The following is a 21522-nucleotide window of genomic DNA, read 5'->3' on the forward strand; positions in this document are numbered from 1 at the left end:
TTAGGTGCCTTATCGCACTGGTGTGAGCCGTGAAAGTTCTTTGTACACTCTCCAGGTCTGCAATGTCTCCAGCCTTGAAGGGGCCCTTTAGTGCACAGCAGTATTCCAGCCTAGAGAGCACAAGCGATTTGAAGAGAATCATGGGCTTGGCGTCCCTAGTTTTGAAGGTTCTCACTATCCATCCTATCATTTTCCTAGCAGATGAGGTAGATACATTGTTGTGGTCTTTGAAGGCGAGATTCTCTGACATTATCACTCCCAGGACCATCACATTACTTTTCCGCTCTGTTGCATGGTTAGAATTTGTGGTATACCCTGACATATTTTAATTTCTTCAGGTTTTCCATATCTGAGTATTTGAAATTTCTCCTCGTTGAACTTCATATTGTTTTGAGTGGCCCATTCGAAGATTTGGTTGATGTCCACTTGGAGTCTCGCGCGGTGTCTTCCGCAAAGGAAGAAATGAGGATGAGGAATAGAATGGGAGCGAGTACTGTGCCTTGTGGAACAGAGCTTTGTACCGTGGCTGCCTGGGACTTTACTCTATTTACTATTACTCTTTGTGTTCTATTTGTGAGGAAGTTGTAGATCCATCTACCAACTTTTCCCTTTATTCCTTTATCCCGCATTTTGTGTGCTATTACTCCATGGGCACACTTGCCGAAAACTTTTGCAAAGTCTGTGTATACTACATCTGTATTTTGTTTATCCTTTACAACATCCAGGACCTTGTCATAGTGGTCCAGTAGCTGGGACAGGCAGGAGCGACCTGCTCTAAACTCGTGTTGCCCTGGGTTGTGTAACTGATGGATATCTAGGTGGTTGGCTATCTTGCTTCTTAGAACCCTCTCAAAGATTTTTATGATATGGGATGTTAGTGCTATCGGTCTGTAGTTTTTTGCAACTGCTTTACTGCCACCTTTGTGGAGTGGGGCTATGTCTGTAGTTTTTAGTGTGTATGGGATGACCCCTGTGTCCATGGTCCCTCTCCATAAAATGATGAAGGAATGCGATAGGGGCTTCTTGCAATTCTTGATGAACACTGAGTTCCACAAGTCTGGGCCTGGGGCAGAGTGCATGGCCATGTCATTAATTGCCTCTTCAAAGTCTTGTGGAGTTAGAATAATATCTGAGATTTTTGGGATGACCAAATTTTGGGTTTCATTCATAAAGAATTCATATGGATTGTCGACCCTTAGAGTGGGCAGTGGCTCACTGAACACTGAGTCATATTGGGACTTTAGTATCTCACCCATTTCTTGGCTATCATCTGTGTATGTCCCATCCACCTAAGCAGGGGCCCAATACTGGATGTTGTTTTTTTCCCTTAGATTTGGCATAAGAGAAGAAGCATTATGGTTTTTTTTTTCAATTTCGTTTATGGCTTATAGTTCTTCCTATGATTCCTTCAGCTTAAGTTCGCTATTTGCAATTTCATTGACTAGTACCTCCCTTCGTATTTCAGATATATTGACCCCACTCAGCAGCTCTGTGACTCTTCGCCTTCGTCTGTATAGGGAACGTCTCTCTTCTTCTAGTTTACATTTTCTCTTTCTTTTTCTTAATGGAATGTGTCTTGAGCAGATCTCAAGAACCACAGAATTCATTTTTTAGGATTTCTTCCCAGCTTGTTTCATTTAGGACATGGTTTACTTGGTCCCATTATATGTTTTTGAAACTGATTTTCGTGAAGAGGCCTTCATGACTGCTCACATTTTGCTGGTTCAGAGCCCTGTGCATACATGTCTGTACCTCTGTTATGTTGTGATCTGAGTGAATTGTCTCTGATACAATTATATTACATATCAGATAGTCATTATCGTCATAGTTTTTAGTCTTGTAGGCTCTACTATCTGCTGGTTTAAGGTGAATTTGTTGCAGAGATTTAATAGTTCGCTTGTGTCGCTTGTGTGTGAATTTTCATCTGAGCTGCCTCCTGGGGCGATCTCTGCTAAAGCATTGTTTGCTATACTCCTCCATTTGAGGTGTCTCAGGTTGAAATCTCCTAGTAGAAAAATGTTTGGGGCAGGAGTTGGGAAATTTTCCAGACAGTGGTCAATTTTCTCAAGCTGCTCCTGGAATTGATGGGAAGTTGCATCTGGACGCTTGTATACCACCACAATGACAAGGTTTTGGTTTTCGATCTTTACTGCCAAAACTTCAATTACATGATTTGAGGTGTTCAGTAATTCTGTACAAATGAGCGACTCCGTGACATACAGGCCAACCCCCCTTGTTGCCTGTTTATTTTGTCGCATTGGAATAGGTTATAATCTGGGATCCATATTTTGTTGTCATAATGATCCTTTACGTGGGTCTCTGTGAATGCTGCAAACATTGCATTTGACTCTGTGAGCAGTCCCTTGATGTAAGGAATTTTGTTGTTTTTTGACGGCTTTAGATCCTGTATGTTTGCAAAGACAAATGTTGTATTGGTGGAATTTAGGGGGAGTTTATTTGCAGGCTCTAATATCTGTTGTTCTAGGGTAGAGGCCAATATCTGTGCCTCTGCTCCAGAAGTGTTTTCAGGTGGTGTAGGATTATTGTCATTTCTTGCCAGTCTTTTTTCCCTTCTGGCCCTAAAAAAAACTCTAAGAGAAAATGCAATAAGTGTCCGGGCCCTAAGACTGTTCAACAGCCTGCACCAGCCATAAGGAGAATTACTAATAGGCCCCTGGTTGTCTTCAAGAGGGAGCTGGACACATACCTAAAGTCAGTGCTGGATCAGCCAGGCTGTGGTTCGTACGTTGGACTACGTGCGGCCAGCAGTAACAGCCTCGTTGACCAGGCCCTGCTCCACGAGGAGGCCCGGTCATGGACCGGGCCGCGGGAGAGGGAGGAGGGAAAAGAGGGAAGGAGAGAAAAAGAGATGGAGGAGGGAAAGAAGGAGGGGGAGAAAAAAGAGAGTGAGTGAAAAGACAGGTAGAAGTTGGACATGACTGGATTGGGCCAGTAGGTCACTTGGACTTGCCTAGCATGAGCCAGTAGGCCTGCTGCAGTGCTCCTTCCTATGTTCTTAAGTGAGCTTCCACACATCAAGACGGCCAAAAGCAACACCAATTGTTTTTGACTGTACTCTTCACCAAAACATCACTTCATCTGAGATCAGTTATTCCTAAGAACATATGAAAGAGCACTGCAACAGGCCTACTACTACCAATACAGACTGGCTGCCATGGTAGTTTTTGTCTGGAACGCCTGCTACTATTACTAATACAGTCTGGCTACCTTGGTAGTTGGTTGTCTGGAACGACTACTAATACAAACGCCTCCCCAGGGGTCATCACCTAAAGCAACATGTCCACTCAGACAGCAGCCAGCCATCGCACTCACACATTTTCCCACTTTAGAAGCCGGTCGTTAAGCAGTTGAGCAACCTCTGGATTACCAGCAGTCAAGTGTTTCCAGGAACCACCACCACCACAAGGCGAAGGACGCCACCTTCTTCATACCTCAACAAAGCTAGTTTTTCCTTATGCATGTATTTTAAATTATTATATTTTGTTAAGATTATTTTATAATTTTATTAAAATTTTATTTTATTTAAATTATTTTATTTTATTATTATTATTAAAGATTCGCCGGTATTCTGGCTCCCTTAGTTAGTTAGTTAGTTAAAGATTAGCCGGTATTCTCCCGGCCCGGGCCTTGTCCAAGTGGTGGCCCGGCCTTGGCTCCCTCTTTAGGGAGTGTCTGAGACCTAAGTCTCCCATGGGAGGAGGCACAAGTACCTCCTCATCTTTGGGACCAACTGTCCCCAGGCCTAGCCACAAGCTAGGCCTCTCTGGTCTGCCATCCCCGCCCCAAGGGGGCTAATGGGAATGACAGTCTTATGAGCTAAAGGCTCGGGCTCAGGCACCTACCCTACCCTAGAAGGGCTAGGCATGGTGTCGATGCTGGCTCCCTTGTTTCATTATTTCATTATATTTTTATTATTATTTTATTAAAATTATTGATATTCTTTTATTTTATTAAAATTATTTATTAATTCTTCTTATATTTTATTATTAATAATATTTTCATAATTTATTATTAGTATTATTTTATTAATTTATTATTATTATTATTATTATTATTATTATTATTATTATTATTATTATTATCATTATTATATGAGAGCGTATGATCATATTTCAGCACACTGGTGTACTGTAACTAGGTAGAGGCTCATCCAACTATTAACCATGTACAAGCGCCCTCTGGACGCCTGTATACAGTCCATTCCAAGTTTCTGATATACGCGTGGCAACTTGAGAATAACTCTTCTAGTCGGCTTCGAACTATCAACACTGGTGCATTGTAATTACAAGGTTATGACTGTTATTCGAGTAAGAGCCAAAGTTTCTATTATAGTTTTAATTGTTTTTCTTGTAAATAACATGAGTGTCTCTCTTCTGACAGGCTTCAATAATAATAATAAGAATATCTTGATTTCTACAAGTACATGTACAAGGTATACAGTCCTAACTGACATCAGTGGCTTACTACTGTTACTACAAGATAGAGAGCCCCTTGATAGCAGAACATTTCAGGCATATTAGGTCAATTTTGTCCCAGGATGTGACCCACACCAGTCGACTAACACCCAGGTACCCATTAAACTGATGGGTGAATAGGGACAACAGGTTCTAAAGGAATGCAAAATGGAAGTCTGTGAACCATTAACTAATATTTTTAATTTATCTCTTCAAACAGGTGCAGTGTCTGATATGTGGAAGATGGCTAATGTAATTCCTATTTTTAAAACAGGGGACAAGTCGTTACCGTCAAATTACCGCCCAATAAGCCTGACCTCAATTGTAGGCAAATTACTAGAGTCAATTATAGCTGAGATTATAAGAAGCCATCTCGATAAGCATAGCTTGATTAATGATACTCAGCATGGATTCACAAGAGGCCGGTCTTGTCTAACTAATTTATTAACTTTCTTCAGTAAAGCTTTTGAGGCTGTTGACCACGATAAAGAATTTGATATTATTTACTTAGATTTTAGTAAGGCATTTGATAGAGTTCCGCACCAAAGATTGTTGAAGAAAGTAGCAGCTCATGGCATTGGGGGAAGGGTGCTCTCGTGGATCGAATCATGGCTCACAGACAGGAAGCAAAGAGTGTCCATAAATGGGGTTAAATCCGAGTGGGGATCAGTAACAAGTGGCGTTCCACAGGGATCAGTCTTGGGCCCGTTGTTGTGTATAATATATATCAATGATCTTGATGAAGGAATTACTAGTGATATGAGCAAATTCGCCGATGACACGAAGATAGGTAGGATAATTGATTCAAACGTAGATGTTAGGGAACTTCAGGAGGATTTAGACAAACTCTACTCTTGGTCAGAAAAGTGGCAGATGCAGTTCAATGTAGATAAATGCAAGGTTCTGAAGCTCGGGAGTGTCCATAACCCTAGCACTTATAAGTTAAATAATGTAGAACTTAACCATACAGATTGCGAAAAGGACTTGGGGGTTATGGTAAGCAGCAACCTTAAACCAAGACAGCAATGCCTAAGCGTACGTAATAAGGCAAATAGATTACTGGGATTTATATCAAGAAGTGTAAGCAACAGAAGTCCAGAGGTCAAACTGCAGCTTTATACATCATTAGTAAGGCCTCACCTAGATTATGCAGCTCAGTTCTGGTCTCCATATTACAGAATGGACATAAATTCGTTAGAAAACATTCAGCGTAGGATGACTAAATTAATACATAGCATTAGAAATCTTCCTTATGAAGAAAGATTGAAGACTCTTAAGTTACATTCACTTGTTAGACGAAGAATGAGGGGAGACCTGATCGAAGTGTATAAGTGGAAGATAGGTATTAATAAAGGGGATATTAACAAGGTCTTGAGGATATCTCTCCAAGAGAGAACCCGCAGTAATGGATTTAAATTAGATAAGTTTAGATTTAGAAAGGACATAGGAAAGTATTGGTTTGGAAATAGGGTAGTAGATGAGTGGAACAGTCTACCTAGTTGGGTTATTGAGGCTAGGACTTTGGGTAGTTTCAAATTTAGGTTGGATAAATACATGAGTGGGATGGGTTGGATTTGAGTGGGACTTGCGCATCAGAGCTTATTTCTTGGGTAGCATTGAAAATTGGGTAGGTCAAATGTTTGTTAGTGGGATGAGTTGTAAAGGACCTGCCTAGTATGGGCCAACAGGCCTGCTGCAGTGTTCCTCCTTTCTTATGTTCTTATGTTCTTATGGAAATACGTCCTAATGTTTCCAGCCGTTTGTAGATGAATGGTTGGTTTCCAGCCGTACCGAGGATCGATCCCCCGGGGCCTCAGTGTGTGAGCTGTGTTAGCAATCGAGCTACTGGACATCGTAATCAATGTTGCGTCTTAGTGATAATATTCATCAGGCCCTGATGAACTGTATGCAAGGGTTCTAAAGGAATGTAAAGAGGAGCTTAGCACACCTTTGGCTAATCTTTTCAACATATCACTACAAACTGGCATGGTGCCAGATAAGTGGAAAATGGCAAATGTGATACCTATTTTCAAAACAGGTGACAGGTCCTTAGCTTCGAACTATAGACCAATAAGCCTAACCTCCATAGTGGGAAAATTTATGGAATCAATAATTGCCGAGGCAGTTCGTAGCCACCTTGAAAAGCATAAATTAATCAACGAATCTCAGCATGGTTTTACAAAGGGGCGTTCCTGCCTTACGAATTTATTAACTTTTTTCACTAAGGTATTTGAGGAGGTAGATCATGGTAATGAATATGATATTGTGTATATGGACTTCAGTAAGGCTTTTGACAGGGTCCCACATCAGAGACTATTGAGGAAAATTAAAGCACATGGAATAGGAGGAGAAATTTTTTCCTGGATAGAGGCATGGTTGACAAATAGGCAGCAGAGAGTTTGCATAAATGGGGAGAAATCAGAGTGGGGAAGCGTCACGAGCGGTGTTCCACAGGGGTCAGTGTTGGGCCCCCTGCTGTTCACAATCTACATAAACGACATAGATGAGGGCATAAAGAGCGACATCGGCAAGTTTGCCGATGACACCAAAATAGGCCGTCGAATTCATTCTGACGAGGACATTCGAGCACTCCAGGAAGATTTGAATAGACTGATGCAGTGGTCGGAGAAGTGGCAGATGCAGTTTAATATAGACAAATGCAAAGTTCTAAATGTTGGACAGGACAATAACCATGCCACATATAAACTAAATAATGTAGATCTTAATATTACGGATTGCGAAAAAGATTTAGGAGTTCTGGTTAGCAGTAATCTGAAACCAAGACAACAGTGCATAAGTGTTCGCAATAAAGCTAATAGAATCCTTGGCTTCATATCAAGAAGCATAAATAATAGGAGTCCTCAGGTTGTTCTTCAACTCTATACATCCTTGGTTAGGCCTCATTTAGATTATGCTGCACAGTTTTGGTCACCGTATTACAGAATGGATATAAATTCTCTGGAAAATGTACAAAGGAGGATGACAAAGATGATCCCATGTATCAGAAACCTTCCCTATGAGGATAGACTAAGGGCCCTGAAACTGCACTCTCTAGAAAGACGTAGAATTAGGGGGGATATGATTGAGGTTTATAAGTGGAAGACAGGAATAAATAAAGGGGATGTAAATAGTGTGCTGAAAATATCTAGCCTAGACAGGACTCGCAGCAATGGTTTTAAGTTGGAAAAATTCAGATTCAGGAGGGATATAGGAAAGTACTGGTTTGGTAATAGAGTTGTGGATGAGTGGAACAAACTCCCAAGTACCGTTATAGAGGCCAGAACGTTGTGTAGCTTTAAAAATAGGTTGGATAAATACATGAGTAGATGTGGGTGGGTGTGAGTTAGACCTGATAGCTTGTGCTAACAGGTCGGTTGCCGTGTTCCTCCCTTAAGTCAATGTGACCTGACCTGACTAGGTTGGGTGCATTGGCTTAAGCCGGTAGGGACTTGGACCTGCCTCGCATGGGCCAGTAGGCCTTCTGCAGTGTTCCTTCGTTCTTATGTTCTTATGTTCTTAAATGCAAAATTTGATAATGTATTAATACATTCATAAATTTGCAAATTACCCATCCTTAGAGGGAAAACTTAGCCAAATTTTCTATGTCCAAGTCCTTTATTAAAGTTGAGACTCGCTGTGTAACCCTTGTGGGTTTAACCCTTAGTTATGGTTATAATAATTAGAATTTATTAGGGATGAGCGAGAAAAGGAAGTAAATATAAAGATAGGACAGAGAAGGGCATGGGAAGGAGATCAGTAACATTAGTAGTAGTAGCAGTACTACTACTACTAGTAGTAGTAGTTTTAGTACTAGTGCATCGACACCATGCCTAACCCTTCTAGGGTAGGGTAGGTGCCTGAGCCCGAGCCTTTAGCTCATAAGACTGTCATTCCCATTAGTCTCCTTGGGGCGGGGATGGCAGACCAGAGAGGCCTAGCTTGTGGCTAGGCCTGGGGACAGTTGGTCCCAAAGATGAGGAGGTACTTGTGCCTCCTCCCATGGGAGACTTAGGTCTCAGACACTCCCTAAAGAGGGAGCCAAGGTCGGGCCACCACTTGGAAAAGGCCCGGGCCGGGAGAATACCGGCTAATCTTTAATAATAATAATAAAGTACTAGTGTGTGTGTGTATCAGAGTAACGACCAGGTGTTGAACGTGTTGTCATCGCACTGACACAGGAAATACCAGGCGGTTGTGATCCAGTATCAGAGGTGCTCCTCCCTCACCCTGCCTCCCACTGCCACCACCCTCACCCAGCCTCCCACTGCCACCACCCTCACCCTGCCACCAACGACCACCACCACCCTGCCACCACCACCCACCACCACACATACCTGAGTTCCAGCTTACACTGGTTATCTGCAGATTAGGGGCCTCCCTCTAATTCTCTCCTCTCCCAAGTCGGTGCTGGGGCTTCCCCACTACCCACCCACTACCCATGGATGCTGGGACAAACACTTGTCCTACTCCATTACCCATGACACCTCGTAGGATGCTCTGTCAACGGCCGCAATGCCTGTAACTTATTTCAGTGATACTGTTGTACTGGAATAAATGAATTTTGTGCCAATTTGTCACTGGGATCTAGTCTAGAACCCATGGCAAGCGAGTCGTAAAACTCCAGACCAGTGAGTAATGATAACAATCCACTGATTTTGACTTTGAAACTTGCTGTGAATTCTGTTAGTGCTAATTTGATTAACTCTCTTTAACATGAGCATTTGTGTACGACTATGGTGCTGTTCGCACCTACTCCTAGGTTGAGGGACTGATTACCTCATCTTCTGTACATAGTTCTACTGTCTTCAAGTTATGTCCTGGAATTTGTATTGATAAAGCCACTGGATGGTGAAACGTCTACAATAAAGATACCCAGATGTTGCACATGTGTCTTACTCTCAACATGAGCATTTAATTTCATTTGCAGTGCTACTTGCATTAGTGTGTATGGTCTGACTGAGAAAATAAATGTGACGGAAGACAACTGAGTTTTCTTAATATTTGACTCATCACTTCTGCTCAACCAGGTTTATTTAAAAACTAAAAAGCGTTTAGTCTGGTCTATGTAACCTGACTTGTTACGAGGGATACTGGGGTTCTAAGGGATACATAATGGAGAACAATAAGGCACAATACTGTGAGTGGAACAAAACACAAATAATCCGCACATAGGAGTATGAAGCTTATGACTTCTTACTCATATATATATATATATATATATATATATATATATATATATATATATATATATATATATATATCTCCATGGGGAAGTGGAACAGAATTCTTCCTCCGTAAGCCATGCGTGTTGTAAGAGGCAACTAAAATGCCGAGAGCAAGGGGCTAGTAACCCCTTCTCCCGTATAAATTACTAAATTTAAAAAGAGAAACTTTTGTTTTTCTTTTTGGGCTACCCTGCCTCGGTGGGATACGGCTGGTTTGTTGAAAGAATATATATATATATATATATATATATATATATATATATATATATATATACATATATATATATATATATATATATATATATATATATATATATATATATATATATATATATATATATATATATATATATATATATATATATATATATATATATATATATATATATATATATAGCAGGAAATTCAGGCATATTCATTATTTGCCCGAAATGCTCTGCATAACAAGCGACTTTCTATATAGTAGTATGTCATTGATGTCAGCTAGGACTGTATACCTTGTACATGTTTGTAGATGAATGGTTCAGAGAACCGACATGTTGATAAATTAGACACATGCGCAACTCTTGGGTATATATATATATATATATATATATATATATATATATATATATATATATATATATATATATATATATATATATATATATATATATATATATATATATATATAAGAGTTGCGCATGTGTCTAATTTATCAACACCTTGTACATGTACTTGTAGTCAATAGAGATATTATTATTCTTGTGAGAAAACGATTCTCTCCAGAATAACAGAAATGGGCGCCGGACAGAGTGCTAAGTGCTAGAAAATGTAAAGTTAAAATTTATTACTGCATATAAACATGAAGAATGTAAAGCCCATAAGAACTGAACATATAGGAATGACAACGAATACAGTCATAATGACATGTTGATTAGATATAGACTCATTAGGTGAATATAGACTCATTAGAGAACATACAAAGAAGAATGACTAAAATAACTTACTATATTAGAAATCTCCCGAATGAAGATTGACTTAGAACCTTGAATTTTCATCTCTGGAGAGACGTAGAATGAGGGGAGATATCATCGAGGTGTATAAGTCGATGATGGGCATAAACAAAGGTGATATTAATAAAGTACTGAGGGTGTCGAACCAGGAAAGAACTAGAAATAATGGATTTAAGTTGGATAAATTTAGATTTTGAAAGGACGTAGGTAAGTACTGGTTTTCTAACAGAGTTGTGGATGTGTGGAATGGTCTTCCGAGTGGGGTGATCGAGGCTAGGTCCTTGGGTAGCTTTAAAAAAAGATTAGACAAATACATAAGTGGGAGGGGCTGGGTTTGATTGGTGTTGTGGGTATGGGTAGTTTTGGGTAGGGGTAGTTTTGATAAGGACCTGCCATGTATGGGCCAGTAGATCTTCTTCAGTGTTCCTCCATTCTTATGGTCTTATGTTCTTACAAAGATGCCATTAGACTCCGACGCTTTCATTATAAAAAAAAATAAATTCTAATTCCAAAAGTACCTGGCACTTCAGAAATTTCCCATCGTCGTTTTAAAGAAAATGGGTCTAAGTCCAACTTAAGAAAGAGGGAGGCGATCCTATTTTAAAGAGATTAACCCCACCCAACTCTTTAGCAGACACTGGTCGAATTAGTAAGTTTATTCAGGTATAGGCACATACAAATACAGTTACTTAAATTATCATAGATAGCAGCATATGTGTGTAGACTATCTAGAATAACCTAAAAATTCAGACCTTATACTGGTATTTGATGAAAATTGTGTGTGTATATATATATATATATATATATATATATATATATATATATATATATATATATATATATATATATATATATATATATATGTATATATATATATATATATATATATATATATATATATATATATATATATATATATATATATATACATATATATATATATATATATACAAAACAACCACTCTGAAAGAATAGAGAAATTCCAAGCGCTTTCGTGACTACTCACATTATCAAGGAACTATAGTTCCTTGATAATGTGAGTAGTCAAGAAAGCACTTGGAATTTCTCTATTCTTTTAGAGTGGTTGTTTTGCATATTCTGAAATCACCTGTTTACTGTGATCTTATTGCATATATATATATATATATATATATATATATATATATATATATATATATATATATATATATATATATATATATATATATATATATATATATATATATATATATATAGTATAAACCTTGAGATGAAAAGCTGTAAGCCTTCTCCCTGAAAGCTGGCTGCCGTGGATCAACGTCTAGCGCAAGCTGGACGCCAAGGTATTGGTCCAGTGTGGTGAGAATGGTATAGCACTGCGTACCTTGTTCCAAGGTTCGTAGGTTCGAGTCTCCTTCAGCCAGAGATCAGTGTTGATATATATATATATATATATATATATATATATATATATATATATATATATATATATATGCAATAAGATCACAGATACCTAAAGTCAGTGCCGGATTAGCCGGGCTGTGGCTCGTACGTCGGACTGCGTGCGGCCAGCAGTAACAGCCTAGTTGATCAGGCCCTGATCCATCGGGAGACCTGGTCATGGACCGGGCCGCGGGGTCGTTGATCCCCGGAATAACCTCCAGGTAAACAAGTATCTTTCTGTATTTATGACGGTACTACGCATATACATATATTTTTTTTAAGTCGGTCGTCTCCCACCGAGGCAGGGTGACCCAAAAAGAAAGAAAATACCTTCATCATCATTCAACACTTTCACCTCACTCATACATGATCACTGTTTTTGCAGAGGCGCCCAGATACGACAATTTAGAAGCATATATAAAGATATGTAACGGAAATATAAACGCATATGCAGTATATTGTGATCCTTTATTGACAACGTTTCGCCCACACAGTGGGCTTTATCAAGGCACAAACAGATCTACCTGGAGTTTACCTGGAGAGAGTTCCGGGGGTCAACGCCCCCGCGGCCCGTTCTGTGACCAGGCCTCCTGGTGGATCAGAGCCTGATCAACCAGGCTGTTACTGCTGGCTGCACGCAAACTAACGTACGAGCCACAGCCCGGCTGGTCAGGAACCGACTTTAGGTGCTTGTCCAGTGCCAGCTTGAAGACTGCCAGGGGTCTGTTGGTAATCCCGCTTATGTATGCTGGGAGGCAGTCTTGCGCCCCTGACACTTACTGTATGGTCTCTTAACGTGCTAGTGACTTCCCTGGGGTGGAAGGTACGTGAGTATTTATAGTCAGGTTCAGAATGCTGGGTCAGGTGTAGAATGCTGCATGTCAATAAAGGATCACAATATACTGCATATGTGTTTATATTTCCATTGTGTCGGTATTTTATACCATTTATTTCCAAAGATATATAACGTATCCAAACTTCCAATATCCCAAACCCCTCCCTTAAAATGCAGGCATTGTACTTCCCAGTTCCAGTACTCAAGTCCGGCTAACCGGTTTCCCTGAATCTCTTCACTAAATATTACCCTGCTCACACTCCAACAGCTCGTCAGGTCCCAAAAACCATTCGTCTCCATTCACTCCTATCTAACGCGAGTTTTGTTCCTAAGCTAAGTGTCATGAACTTCGAGGAGAGGCTAATGAAATGGAATCTAACTACATTTGAAGACAGAAGAACCAGGGAGACATGATAACATGTAAAATATTTATAAACATTAATAGAGTTGACAGGCACAGCGTAACAAGCTGTTTAAGAGGTGAGAAACAGGTACTTGAGGGCACGGGATATCAGGAAGTATTTCTTTATTCTCAGGGTGGTCAGTGACCGCATGGCCTTGAGGATAGGTATGATACGGCCAAGGAGGTTAAGAGGAAGCAAATCTACAAGATGTTGTTAGGTAAGACACATATGCAACAGTTAGGTATCTTTATTATGAAACGTTTCGCCTACACAGTAGGCTTCTTCAGTCAAGTACAGAAAAGTTGATAGAAGCAGAAGATACTTGAAGACAAGAAGCAAGTTGAGAGGCTGAGACTGTGACTCCACCAGCTTCAAGCACAAATAGGTGAGCGCACACAAACACACACACACACACACACACACACACACACACACACACACACACACACACACACACACACACACATACACACACACACACACACACACTCACACACACACACCTGTAACCAAGATTGTGCATGTTTACGCTGGAGGCGCAGGTGCTGGAAACAATGGGGAAAACCCGAGATAGGTATCGGGCTCTGACCTTTCCTGAGTGCTGTGGACTACCTCACTGACACGACACTTCAGGAGTTACAAGAAAAACTTAACAAAGCTGGGCAATCGTGGCCTTCGTGAATTAAATCGGCAATACGAAATTACAGAGCGATAATAATTTATCTTGATTATTGTCGAGAAAATGTGAAGAAAACTAAATATGGTTCATTGCAGATTAAAATATATCCCACAAGTATGATATCAGAGGCTTCACTTACGACTCCGCTCTCAGTTTGGCGGTATGTACACCACTGTGGAAATGTACACCACTGTGGAAATGTACACCACTGTGGAAATGTACACCACTGTGGAAATGTACACCACTGTGGAAATGTACACCACTGTGGAAATGTACACCACTGTGGAAATGTACACCATTGTGGAAATGTACACCACTGTGGAAATGTACACCACTGTGGAAATGTACACCATTGTGGAAATGTACACCACTGTGGAAATGTACACCACTGTGGAAATGTACACCACTGTGGAAATGTACACCATTGTGGAAATGTACACCACTGTGGAAATGTACACCACTGTGGAAATGTACACCACTGTGGAAATGTACACCACTGTGGAAATGTACACCACTGTGGAAATGTACACCACTGTGGAAATGTACACCACTGTGGAAATGTACACCACTGTGGAAATGTACACCACTGTGGAAATGTACACCATTGTGGAAATGTACACCACTGTGGAAATGTACACCACTGTGGAAATGTACACCACTGTGGAAATGTACACCACTGTGGAAATGATCACATGAAACCTTGGCTTCCATGTTACATTGCTCTCGTGAAATATATGTTCCAGAGAGGTATCTTGAATGCTGGAGAAGTCTTAATCCAAGGAATTAGAGTCACCCTCCTCTTCCTTGGATCAAACTTGATTACACCCCTCTCTCTGTATTAATGTTGGTAGAATTAGCGACAATAAGTTAAGTAAAAGGACACATGTGCAATTAGTGTGACATTTTATTGTGGCAACGTTTCGCTCTGAAGGAGCTTTGTCAAGCCGTTACGGCTTGACAAAGCTCCCGAAAAGCGAAACGTTGCCACATTATCACATTAGTTGCACTTGTGTCCTTTTACCCAACACCCCCACCCCTCTCTACTTCTTAATCTCCATGGAGAATTACGGGTTTAGCGCATCTCCGTTGCTTCTCTACTGCTCGTAGGTATTACATTTTCTGAATGCTTCGGGAATGTCAAATTTTTAGACATGATTTTTCCAACAGTCATGACATATACGTTTCATCACACGTGGAAACCCAATTTATATTTAACGAGTTAACATACTTGGTCATTCCCATACAAGGTTGTCCACGTTCACCCATCAGTAAATGGGTACCTGGGTGTTAGTCGACTGGTGTGAGCCGTATCCTGGGACAAAACTGACCTAATTTGCCTGAAATGCTCTGCATTACAAGCGGCTTTCTATGTAGTAGAATGCCATTGATGTGAGCTATGGTTTGTATACATTGTACATGTACTTGTTGTAAATAAAGATTTATTATTATTATTATTATTATTATTATTATTATTATTATTATTATTATTATTATTATTATTATTATTATTATTAAGAATATGGTAAGGAGAGGGGGAAGAAGATAAGAAAAGGACAGAAAATCACTTAACTAGGTTTTGGGTAAACAGAAGGAAGAGGAGAAAAGACTAGTGACCCATCCACTACATTACGTTACGTATTATTATTATTATAATCAAGGGGGAAGCGCTAAACCCAGAGGATTATACAGCGCCTGGGGGATGATGTGGAAGGTATTCAGGCTTAATTCGGGGAACTGGAGCACAGATCCAATTACCTAAATCAAGAGCCCCTCACCAACAACATGTGGCATAAGAGACAAGTTATATGCACATATACTGTAACAAGTACCCACGATCCCACATACATAAGTCCATATTTTCTTCCCGCTACCTTCAACAATTCAAAATGTTTCTAGTGATATGTGTTATATATAAAAGAAATCACAGCTCCAGGACAAAAAATAAACTATGTAAGTAAAGAAAGGGAAGCTATTTAATCTATGGGGATTTACGTGTTAACAAACTGTGTTATCAGATGGGGCGGGTCTGTTGAGCAGTATATTAGTTCATCTAACTTGTACCTTAACACAGTCGACCCAGAGATTTTCCCCAGCCATGAAGACCCTGGTTAGTTACATTTCGTATATTCATTGCTTTACATTCGGACGCTAGATTGTCTTACATGTCTATAATATGGAAATAACACTTTTCCGTTTTGCAACTTAGCAACCAGAACGATCCTAAATATCCTTCAACATCTTGCGTGTTTGATGTAATTCTTCCAGTATTATGGGCATTAAATTTTTATACAGTCACTTGTAAATTTTTTACTAACAGGTTTCTGAATTAATTTTCGAAAGTGAAATTGCTGTCTTCCATATTACCGATTTATATATTGAATTTCGTTATCAGTCTCTATAATATTTTGAAGAGTTCAAACTTTGGAAGTTTAAATTTACAATTTTCTTAAGTGAAGCAGTGTTTTCCTCTGTTATTTTTGAGTCATACATATAGTCAGTAAACAGGTGTTAGGTAAAAGGACACAAGTGCAACTAATGTGACATTTTATTGTGGCAACGTTTCGCTCTCCAGGAGCTTTGTCACCATTACAATTAGTTGCAATTGTCTCCTTTTACCTAACATATTATCGGTATTTCTACCAACATTAACAAACAGGTGGTATCACAATATACAAAATAACCACGATAAAAAATAATAAAATTCCTTGTGCTTTCGTGATTTCTTACATAATCAAAGAATAGTTAATAGGTAAACAGCATTACTTAAGAGTGATATGTGTGATTCGCTGGTGTAGTCCCGGCATCCTAAATGATAATTTCATCCCAAGCTTTATGAGAAAATAATATATATAAAATCATTCTGATCTAATAAAAAGTCATGCTTTCAGAGAATGTAGTTTAAAAACTTCTTTTATGGAATATTTAAATTACAAAGAAGAAGGAAATATATTCCATGTAGTGAATTGTAAATATTCTAACGAGTAAGAGAGAGAGAGAGGCCTGAGCTTGCTATCACCAGCAGCTCATAAGACTGCCATCCCCACGAGCCCCTTTGAGGCGGGGCAGATGGCAGACCAGAGGCCTAGCTTCTCCCTACGAGCCCCGTGAGGGCGGGGAATGTGGCTAGGCCTGGGGACACTTGGTCCCAAAGATGAGGAGGTACTTGTACCTCCTCCCATGGGAGACTTATGTCTCGAGACACTCCCCAGATAGGGAGCCAAGGCCGGGTCACCACTACTTGGAAAAGACCCGGGCCGGGAGAATACCGGCGAAGAAAAAAAAAATCTAACGAGTACACAGAATATAATGGTTATAACTAACCATAAGTTTTAAAGGGGTGGACGGGTAAGCCAGCGGAAGGCTTCGGTCAGATGACCAAACGTCAGATGACCAAACGGCGGGTCATCATCTGACTAAGACCTGCGTCAGGAAATACTTGTCCTGTTTCCTGATGAACCTTACCTAACCTAACCTCTAACGAGTAAATTTATCATAAGTAACATCCGATGTTTATAGCCTCGGTGTGGACATCCAAGTTTTCTACTGTCAGTCTTCTCCATGTACTCCCATGGTTTCTTTAGTTTTTAATAGGGTGTACCAGTAAACCAGTGGAAGTCCTTAGTCAGATGACCAAAAATTCCAGTGACGGGGATCATTATATGACTAAAACTAATCACCGGAGACATGTGTCTTGTTTACTGACGAATCATGCCTAGTCGAACCTAATTATTTGATGTGTGTTAGCTGAAAGTAACATTACATATACTCGTGAAGAGGTATATATATATATATCTCAGTATATGTGCAGTTAGAATTTATTTTAATCCCAATGGGTCCACAATTGGGATTAAAAATTATTGTTTTTTGGCGAATAAGATAAATGCAACCTTAATAACACTCGAGTGTTGAGAGGCTTTAAACCCAATTAACCAACCAGTCAGTAAAAATATGTTTGATTTGCTTATAAATATCTTTAATATCCACGTGAATGCAAGTGACACTGACAGATGTCTACCTACAAGTATGTATGAGTTATATCATGCTCTTAGAAATAAATATTATTGTTATAATTAATAATAATAATAATAATAATAATAATAATAATAATAATAATAATAATAATAATAATAATATTATTATTATTATTATTATTATTATTATTATTATTATTATTATTATTATTATTATTATTATTATTATTATTATTATTATTATTATTATTATTATTATTACAGCAGCAAGGCTGCTTAAACGAAGAGACTCTCTCTCTCATTGTACATACAATGAGTTTACTTAGATCCCTATTTTAGTTACCTTGAGGTTATTCCGGGGATCAACGCCCCCGCGGCCAGGTCCATGACCAGGCCTCCCGATGGATCAGGGCCTGATCAACTAGGCTGTTACTGCTGGCCGCACGCAGTCCAACGTACGAGCCACAGCCCGGCTGATCCGGCACTGACTTTAGGTATCTGTCCAGCTCTCTCTTGAAGGCAGCCAGGGGTTTATTGGCAATTCCCCTAATGCTTGATGGGAGGCTGTTGAACAGTCTTGGGCCCCGGACACTTATGGTGTTTTCTCTTAGTGTACCAATGGCGCCCCTACTTTTTATTGGGGGCATTTTGCATCGCCTGCCCAGTCTTTTACTTTCGTAGGGAGTGATTTCTGTGTGCAGATTTGGGACTATTCCTTCCAGGATTTTCCAAGTGTATATTATGATATATCTCTCCCTCCTGCGTTCCAACGAGTACAAGTCAAGTGCTTCCAAGCGTTCCCAGTAGTTAAGGTTCTTGACAGAACTTATACGTGCAGTAAAGGATCTCTGTACACTCTCTAGATCTGCGATTTCACCTACTTTGAATGGAGATGTTAATGTACAGCAGTATTCCAGCCTAGAGAGAACAAGTGATTTGAAAAGGATCATCACTGGCTTGGCATCTCTCGTTTTGAACGTTCTCATTATCCATCCTATCATTTTCTTTGCACTTGCGATCGTGGCACTGTGCTTAAAATATTCTTGACTTATGAACTAGTTGCAACTTTTATGGTTATCGTGTGGTTGATAGGCTTTAAATCCAATTAACCAACCATCCGTCTACCTTGTATTGTACAGCAGTATGTGCTCACCCAGACAAATTATAATTATCAATTTTGACTCGGAAATAAAAACTTGGACAGAATTAATTTTCTAACAGCATTTTCGAATTTATCGTTGAAATGATTTTAAAACATCACTGGCAAAAGATCACGGTTACAATGCAATTATTTTTTTTTGTTTTAAATTGACCTACGGAATACCGTAAATTCCTTACGACAGCTCTGAGATACACGCCGGGTGACAACTGGACAAGACCCGGGCCGGGACAGTACCGGAGAACCTCATCCAATCCAACCAGAGTTACAGAACCAATAACCTGTACACCACCAGCTTACAATATTACGCTAGCCAGAATATTTACGTTAGCCAGAATCATAAACCTATTGCATATACTAGTAACTTTATATATCATAGACAACAATCAGCAAATACTGTACATTGATAAAGCAATAATAATAATATGTCTGTGTTCATCCTTCAGGTCGTTGTTGCCGTCCTGGCCGCCTTTTGCTTGGCTGCCACAAGCGCTGAGCCTTTTGGAGATAATGGAGACTATGGAAAAGGATTTGTTGGTCTCCACCAGAGAAGGGAAACCGAGGCTGACCCAGAAGCTGCTGAACCTGCCCCAGATTCTGTGCCTCGTTTCTTTGGAGGTTACGGATTAGGTTTTTGAGGTTATGGATGCTATAGGTGAGGATTTGTCTACCGGGAAAAGGGGGAAGCCGAGGCTGACCCAGAGGCTACTGCCGAACCTGAAGCTGATCCCGGTCAATTCTGGGATATATGGTGGTATATATGGTGGTTAACGACGGCCTTACTACTAAGGTTGAAAGTCTGCTCCCTCACCTGCTTTCTTCACTGACTATCATTACTACTACTAACCAATTACAATTCTTTAAATGCAATAAATTAAAATTATATGTGTTGTCTTGTATTTCCTTATTTATTAACTAAGTAGAGATAGTTGAAAGCCTGACCAAACTCAACACGCAGCTTCAAGAGCAGATACGATAATGCTCAAAAGACTGAACCAGGAGGTGAGTCTCGACCCACATAAACACAAATCATGAATACAAGTAGACGAACACACACACACACACACACACACACACACACACACACACACACACACACACACACACACACACACACACACACACACACACACACACACACACACACACAAACACACACACGAACACACACACAAACACACACACACACACACACACACACACACACACACACACACACACACACAAACACACACACACACACACACACACACACACACACACACACACACACACACACACACACACACACACACACACACACACACACACACAAACCCACACACACGAGCTGATGTTCACTTATACTACTAGCATTCACATAACTCTCATATATTTTATGTTAGCTATAAAATGCTGGTTCGCCTATTATGATACTAGCGTACAGACCGGGAAAGTAGTACATTACGGGCGTTACGAATTTCTTTAAGTGAAATAAATAATGATTGAATTATAGATGAGCTCAACTAGAAGGGATGACGCCTGCAAATAAGATTGTAAATGTTTACGTTACATAAGGTGCTTGAAACAATGGAAAAAGCCTGATACAACCATGAAGCTCTGACCTTACTTGCGTGCCGTGGACGATCTCAGTGACACAACACTTCAGGAGTTCTAAGAAAAACTTAACCAAGTTGGGCAATGTTGGCCTTCATGAATTAAACCGACAATGAGGCATTACGAAGCAAGAATAATTTGATGTTTTGATATTGTTGAGAAAACGTGAGGACAGCGAAAAATGGTTCATAATAGTTTAAAAAGTATCTCACGGGAATGAGTATCAAGGGTTTTACTCCGAACTAGACACTCCAGAAGTATACCAGATTCCTGTGACTGGTGTACCTAGGGCAGACTGACTATAGTATACCATATATTCATATATATATATATATATATATATATATATATATATATATATATATATATATATATATATATATATATATATATATATATATATATATATATATATATATATATATATATATATATATATATATATATATATATATATATATATATATATATATATATATATATATATATATATATATATACATGTATGTATGTAAGAAGGCACTGAATCTGTCACTGGAAGATCAGGAATGGGATCCGGCATCTCTCTCAGTGCGACTGGGAGGTACAAGGGTGTGCAAGGCAACGCAGGTAAGCTTTACCTGCACTTCTGTCCTCGTGTTTGACTTCCAGTGGACTAGTCAAGGAGACTGTCCCGATCGCTTGAGAGTTGCGGTAGGAGCTCAAGACCCCAGATTCATTGAATCAGCCGTGCGGTGGGACACCCTTTCAGACTCCTCCAG

General features: G+C 39.6%; 1 protein-coding gene and 1 long non-coding RNA gene across 2 annotated transcripts in view; one reads left to right on the forward strand and one right to left on the reverse strand.

The window, feature by feature from the left end:
* The window catches only part of LOC128702763 (WAG22 antigen-like), a 131024-nt gene that overhangs the window by 88404 nt on the left and 21098 nt on the right, over window positions 1-21522 (reverse strand). The window lies entirely within an intron of this gene.
* On the forward strand, window positions 16055-20050 carry LOC138855056 (uncharacterized). Its single transcript, XR_011394208.1, has 2 exons — window positions 16055-16142; window positions 19612-20050. It is a non-coding gene; the product is annotated as an uncharacterized lncRNA (long non-coding RNA).

Source organism: Cherax quadricarinatus, chromosome 79 (assembly GCF_038502225.1).
Source record: "Cherax quadricarinatus isolate ZL_2023a chromosome 79, ASM3850222v1, whole genome shotgun sequence".
In the NCBI taxonomy this organism is placed as follows: domain Eukaryota; kingdom Metazoa; phylum Arthropoda; class Malacostraca; order Decapoda; family Parastacidae; genus Cherax; species Cherax quadricarinatus.